This window comes from Rhipicephalus microplus, chromosome X (assembly GCF_043290135.1).
Source record: "Rhipicephalus microplus isolate Deutch F79 chromosome X, USDA_Rmic, whole genome shotgun sequence".
NCBI classification, from domain to species: Eukaryota; Metazoa; Arthropoda; class Arachnida; order Ixodida; family Ixodidae; genus Rhipicephalus; species Rhipicephalus microplus.
The window spans coordinates 374,869,752-374,877,268 of NC_134710.1; the positions used below are offsets into that span (position 1 = coordinate 374,869,752).

Consider the following 7,517-nt stretch of genomic DNA (forward strand, 5'->3'; position numbering starts at 1 on the left):
ACACTGGGACATTCCTCGCTCTTCGCTCGCTCGATAAAATGTTCCCCCGAAACGTACGAAGGTGACTTCCGTTTGTGATGGGGGAAAGCTAACAGTGCTTCCAGTTGTATGGGATTGTCCTGTCCTAACAAGCTCATTGGCATTGGCAAACACGTGAACATCTTACACTCTCAGTGAAGAGCAACTGGTGGTACTAAAGCAGATCATTGTTGATATGTTCCCGCTTAATACGATTTTCCGGATCTTGCGCTCAAATCGCAAAAACTATTAATACCCCCATATAGCTATGTTGTATTACATGTGTAATGCTTTCCGCATAATTAATATGTTCCCGGAAAGTGCAATAATTCGACAGCAACGTTCGGCAGCAGCAGACGATGTGATATGTTTCCCAGGCAAAGATTCTCGTTCAGGTGTAAAAAAAATAACATTCTTATGAAGCACTAAATGACAGACTCACCATGCTACGATGACGTTTTTTTTTTTCGTGCTCAATGCTCTTCCTCCTCCCACTTATTTTTCGAATTGCTCTACTCGGTCGTCCCCTCTGCGTCTTCTTCGAATGCTTCGATCGCCCTCTCCATCATTGCCTCAGTTATTGCCTGCTTGTCAGCCACTCACGGAGCCGTCAGCCATAGAGGTACTTCGGGCTGCTTCTTTTTAACTTCTTGCGTAAGCGCGAAACAACTTCATCTTTGCACAATGCAAATTTCAGTGATCCGCTGTTTCAGGATTATTGTATGTTATTCTATTGGTTGCTCAAAACATTGCGCCCGTGCTGCCGCGTCAAACCAGCAAAAAAAAGCGATCGTTGGCTCTTTTTTTTTCTAGCCACTATAAATGTAGGCACTTATTCGCGGCGGCACCGGTAGAATTTTTGTGCACTCGTGCCGTGCCGTACACTCATCAGGGAACCACGCGTGTGGTCTCGCATGTTCGGCTGGGCCATAGAGGTGCATGGTCGTGCAAGGTCGAGCAGGTTGGTTGGTACAGGAGCAGCGTTCAACGAGAGATAAGTTGTCCTTTATTTGTGTGTGTTTGTGAACGCCATTATTTTTTCTTTCTTAATCAATAACTTGCGTTACGGGTCCTGTGGGTGTGGGGCATAAGCAACGTTGCAGTGACGTTGACCGCGTGAACGGTGTAGGCGGCTGTTTTGAAGAAGTTTGGTGCGCCCGATTAGTTGTTAAACAGCTAGAACTAAACACGAAGTGGACCTACTGAGGGGCTACTAGTGAATTGAACACGCGTGTGTGTGGTGTAGACGCCAGCTTCAAACAGTTGTTGAGGTAGGAGAGTTAGCGGAGGCAGCTGAATAGCGGGATTAGGGTTGAACTTAGGGCTGTCGGGTACTCGGTCCGATGGTCGAGCGGGCGATGGCTAATGAGGCTAGGAAAACCACGGGCAAGAGTGAGCTGGTGCAGTGTGAAGAATGCAAGCGCTGATGCTACTTAGACAAGACAGCATTCACGAGTTTGGCCGATGCGCAGAAGGCGAGCTTCGTGTGCAGGCTGTGCGAGGCCCTGAAGGCGGCCGTGTCATGCATGGAGGCTAGCATCGAGGGGCTTTAGGGGAAGCTTAGGGCAGAACGGGAGCAGAGGATAGGACTTCAAAAACAGCTCAGAGTGTCACGTGAGCGGGAGGAGGCTACCGCCAGCCTATTGGAGCAAATGAAGGGCGATCTTCGAAAAGAACGGGAAGGGCGGACCGAGCTCGAGCAGCAGGTAAAGGAGCTAATGGCGCTTTCCTTGACCCCGAGCGGAGTGAGACGGAAGGCATGGGTAGCGGAGAAGGCGACAGGCGGGAAGCATCAGGCGATAAGGGAGGTCAGGGGGCCGCAGTGTCTGGCCACAGCACGGAGGCTCCGAGAACATACAGCTCGGTGGCGCGGCAGTCTTCGAGCAGGGCAGGAACACAGGACAGATGGCAGAGAGAGAAACAGGCAAAGCAAACAGGGGCGCCAATACAAACAGGAAGCCAGCGATTGGAGCATAGAAAGGTCCTAGTGGTGGGGGACTAACGTGGACAGGGTTAGAGATGGCGTCTTCACGACAGTGAAGGAAGATGGGAGTGTTAGGGTGGAGGCCCAATCAGGGAAGAGCATGGTGGATGCACTGGCCAAAGCTCAGGAGGTTGTAGAGGACAGCATGGAGGGCGAAAATCTTGTCATTATTCATTCTGGTCTCAATGATGTGTTGATGGGCAAGAATCGGAACCTTCAGAGACAGAGGATGGGATGCGTAAGCTCCAAGACGCCTCTGGGAGTGAGCATGTGACCATATGCACAGTCCCAGAGGTCTGGGGGCAGTCTCGTGGGATTGAAAAGAGAGTAGTGGAGGCCAACTGTGTGATCAAGGGTATGAGCCGACAACTCGGATAAAGCATAATGGAGGTGAACCAAGACGTGTACGAGTCTGGCGCTCGCCCCTCTGCACAGGATGGCATTCATTACAGTGGTGCGACGGGCAGGAAGGTTGGTAATAGGATGGGTCGTCAAGCCACAGCTATTTTAGGGGGATCCGGAGCCCTGAGGCCAACAGCGTAGCCAAAGTTGGTTCTAAAGGGGCACAAATATTCAAGCCACACGGGGTTCGTGGGAGAAGAAATCGACGTAAGCAGAAGGGCCGAGCTAAGTCAGACATAGGCTTTATTAACATGCAGGGTGGCAGGAATAGGTTAAAGTGGGAAGAGATAGAAGAGCAGTTGAGGCAGGAGGAGCTGAAGGTGTATGGGGTTGTGGAGACACATCTTCAGGACATGGAGCAACCACCTTTCAATCTGGACTACGTATGGGAATATTGTAATAGAACACAAGGCAGCAAAAAAGGGGGTGGAATTGGTGCATTTATACACAAAAGTATGGGTTGGCAAAGAGTCAAACATGGATACATGGAACATTTATGGTTAAGAGGGAAAGTGGCAAGGCAAACGACACTCCTTGGTTTGGTGTACTTGTAGAAGGGAGCAAAAGCCAGAGAGGAAAACTAGGCAATGGTGGAGTGTATAGGAAAGGACATTGAGGAATTAGGAGGAGAGTGCGAGATAATTATACTAGGAGATTTGAATGCGCACATAGAAGATATAGACGGGCATACCAACCCAACAGGCAAAATGATCATGGATATGCGTGAAAGGCATGATTTGATCATTTGCAACAATACTGAGAAGTGTGAAGGGCAAATAACATGGGAGGTAGGAAGGCTGCAGTAGACGATAGTTTATGCACTGATGTCACATAAGATGTATGATAGGCTCAGGGGAATGCACATAGATGAATGTGGCTCCAGAATTCTGGGTAGTGATCGCAAACGTATGAAGCTAAATTTTTGAAGAGCAGTGAAAGTGGGAAGGAGACAAGATGAGCAACTACAGGAAAATTTTTATTCAGAAAGGCAAATAGAAATAGCTACTAAATAGATTGAGAAAATAACACTGAGGATAATAAAACGGTGTGGACATACACAAATCTAATTAGACTGTTTGAGCTAAACCTTCTTGAGGCACCTGACAAGTCACCCCGGAAAAGAAGACACAAACCCGAAAGTTGGTGGGATAAGGAAGTTAGGAGAGCCATAGCAAAACGTCGGGAAGCCTCTAGGGAACACAGACATGCTAAGCAGCGGGGTGAACCGACAGGTGATGTTGAAAGAAAATGGGAAACTTTTCCAAGCTCTAGAAGGGATGCATCTCTTCTGATCAATGAAAAGATTAGAAGAAAGGGAGCTCAGTGGCTGGCAGAAGTACATAAAAAAGATAGAAAGGCAACTGCGAAATTTTGGAACCATCTAAACTCCATCAGAAATGAGACGAGCCTAGAGCAGAGGTTTATAACTACAGCTCAAGGTGCTAGGCTAGAAGGGGACGAAGCTATTGAATATATAAGAACAAGGATGACAGAAAAATTTCAACACAGAAGTGCTTTATGCACCACATTAGACAAGGATGAATCAAGTGGCACAATGGCTCCATTTTCACAACGAGAGTGGGAAAGGGCTGAGAAGAGGGTTCCTAGTAGTAGATCAACAGGCCCAGATGGCATTCCAATTACGTTGATAAAGACATTAGGTCCGAAGTCTAAGCAGGCTTTGAGAGAGGCAGTGAGCAAAATAATAATCGATGGTGAAGTCCCCGATGGATGGTAACTTAGCAGGATGAGCATGATCTATAAAGGAAAGGGGGACAAAGCTGACATAAACAACTACCGTCCTATAATAGTGACATGAGTGGTCTACAGGCTCGCAATGCAGATTATACAGTAAAGACTGCAGGCAAGGATAGAGGATGAGGGGGTGCTGGGGGAACTGCAGAATGGGTTTCGGAAACACAGGAGGCTGGAAGACAGTCTGTTCTCACTGACGCAGTGTATCGAAATAGCAGAAAAAGAACACAGGCCCCTGTGACTAACATTTTTGGATATCAAGGGGGCGTACGATAGCGCGGTTCAAGAGGGATTGTGGGGAATACTGGATGCGCTTTACGTGGAAGATGGAGTCATTAATCTTTTAAAGGATATCTATAAATGTAACAAGGTAGTTATAATATGGGAAAAACAGGTATCTATGCCTGCAGAGGTAAAACGGGGGTTTAGGCAGGGGTATCCTCTGTCACCCTTATTATTCATGATGTACCTACAAGGATTAGAGACCAAATTACAGGAAAGTGGACTGGGCTTCAACCTCCCTTTCGTCAAACAAGGAAAACGCATTGAACAGGCACTACCAGCATTGCTGTACTCGGATGATATAGTGCTAATGGCCGACAACAAGGAAGATTTGCAATATTGATGGACATCTGTGGTAATGAGGGAGATAGGTTAGATTTCAGATTCAGTAAGGAAAAAATCAGCAGTCATGATTTTTAATGACAATGAAAGTAGTGAGCTTAGAATGCAGGAGCTCACGCTATAGATAACGGATAAATACAAATATCTGGACGTATGGATAAGCAATGGGGCCGAGTACCTAAGGGAACACGAAATATACGTGACGACTAAAGGTAACGGGAATGCAGCAGTGATGAAAAATAGGGCACTGTGGAATTACAATAGGTATGATGTTGTAGGAGGAATATGAAAAAGGGTCATGGTTCGTGGTCTGACGTTCGCCAATGCGGTCTTGTGCATGAGATCAGAAGTTCAAGCAAGATTAGAAATTAAGCAACGTGGAATAGGTAGGTTTGCCTCAGGAGCTCACGGGAATGCACCAAATCAGGGAGTACAAGGTGATATGGGATGGACATCATTTGATTTGAGGGCAGGGAAGCTAGTAGCAAGATAAAATTTGAGAAGCGATTGAGAGAAATGGGGAACGAGCGTTGGGCTAGGAAGGTATTCAGCTACTTGTACATGAAGAATGTTGATACAAAATGGAGGAAGCGAACCAGAAAATTGACTGGTAAATACTTAGAATACAGCAGGGGGTCAAACCAAAAAGAATTATCGGTTAAGAAGAAGGTGAAAGAAGCTGAGACTGATATCTGGAGAATTGGCATGATTAAGAAGTCGGTACTAGAGATGTATCGAACTTTTAAGCAGGAAATTGCCAAGGAAATGATATATGATAATACTCGAGGTAGTTCTCTACTGTTTGAGGCCAGGACGGGAGTATTGCGAACCAAGACATATCGGGCTAAATACGAAGGGGTAGACACCGTATGCAGTGCGTGTGGAGAGGAAGAAGAAACTGCCGAACTTAAGATAATGTTCCGTAAAGGGCTTCACCCTATAGTTCAGGACGATAGCGCAGAGTTTTTCAAAGCACTGGGGTTTAGGGACAGGGAGGGCAAGATAGACCTTAAGAGCGGGTAGAATTAACTAGAAGGAGGTTATCTGATTGGTGGCTAAAGTCAAGGCACGAGTGAAAATTAAACCCTTCACTGCAAAGTACGAATCCTGAACCTCACTATTTAAAGGGAAAAAATAAATCTAGTTTTTTGTTCATTAAGTATTACAGCTTGGTGGTGCTAGCCATCGCCCGATCTAAAGGGCACAGCCATATCCATCCATCAATCCATCCGCTGGCCTAGATTGACAGGAATGCAAAAGCAGTTTCCACCATAAAAACAAGGCTCGAACATTGGTGCCAAAAGTGAACTCTTCTTAGTGCTTTCGCTGTTTTTTGTTTGTTACTTTTTATATACCTAGGCCGGAACACAACACATATGTGTTCACCCGTTACAAAGGGCAAAGCCATAAATCATCATCATCATCATCATCGGGTTTAGGGGCAGGGAGGGCAAAATAGACTTTAAGCGGGTAGAATTAACTAGAACGAGGTTATGCGATTGGTGGCTAAAATCAAGGCACAAGTGAAAGTTAAACCCTTCACTGCAAAGTACCAGTCCTCAACTTCATCAGTTAAAGGTGAAAAAAAGATAAATCTAGATTTTGATTCACTAAGTGTTACGGCTAGGTGGCGTTAGCAACCGCCCAATTTGAAGGGTACATTCGTATCAATCCATCCATCCAACTTCACCCAAGCCGGCGATGCACTGCGCAGAGACAGGAATCAACCACGCGTGCGAGCAATGTGAAACATTTAAAATATATTTTGTTTTTCGTGCGTGGTTTCAAATGGCAACAGAGAAAATGTGTTAATTAGCTTCTGGAATTACAGGATGCCTACGAGTGTGCGAGACTGAACTGAAATATCGACAGGGTGCCGAAACTGAGTGCGTAACTGCTCTGAAACATTTTATCGATGTGAAGTGGTCGAAGAGGGGAACAATGAACTAAGTTGTGAGCCATTGCTTGGAACACATTCAATGGCGAACCATCATTTCCTCAAGCACTAATTAGTAAATAAAACCCCATCATTCGTAACATCAAGCTCAGAGACGAGAATCACGAGTGGTATCTGGATGAAAACGTTTTATTTTCTGCACACTGGTCATACAACGCTTTTTCGAGTAGTGACTCACTATCTGTTTACAGAATGCATTCTTAATAATTCGTCGCGCGTCTTTTTTTATTCCCAAGGAAAAAAGTTTTATAGTTCACAAGCGCCCCACAGAACATTGTTTCCCTTGGCCTGAGAGCTTAGGTGACGCGCCTGAGCTTCAGATACTTCCTCTTTTGACGGGATGATGCTCGCTTCTTGTGGAGTGCCTTTGTGGAAAGACACAAATGGGTGAGCAGAAAAAACTTCGTCCGAGCCTCACCAATTAAGTGAACATGTACGTTGTGCACAGCCCAGTGTGACATTTTTTTTTTTTTTTTAAATTAGCAAACAAGCTCTTTCAAGCTGTTACTGTGAAGCTCGTTGTTGCTAAACCACGTTGAAAAAAGAAATTTCAAGGGCGTCTACAAATGTGGAGAGCTTCTCCGAAAGGCCTTCCTCATAGGCGTCCGCACGAGAGGGGCACCCCCCTCCCTAGTCACCCGGGAGGGGGGCGCTAAATCTGCTCTATGCATTGACTAGGTGGCGGGGCACTCTTTCAATCATCTAAAAGTCCGACTTGTAGCCTGTAGTGTACCCCGGGACGAAGCAATGACTTTGTTTTCGCACTATGAGAGTGCA

General features: G+C 46.0%; 1 long non-coding RNA gene across 2 annotated transcripts in view; it reads right to left on the bottom strand.

The window, feature by feature from the left end:
• LOC142776393 (uncharacterized) overlaps positions 1–7,517 on the bottom strand; it is a 56,010-nt gene that overhangs the window by 19,476 nt on the left and 29,017 nt on the right. The window lies entirely within an intron of this gene.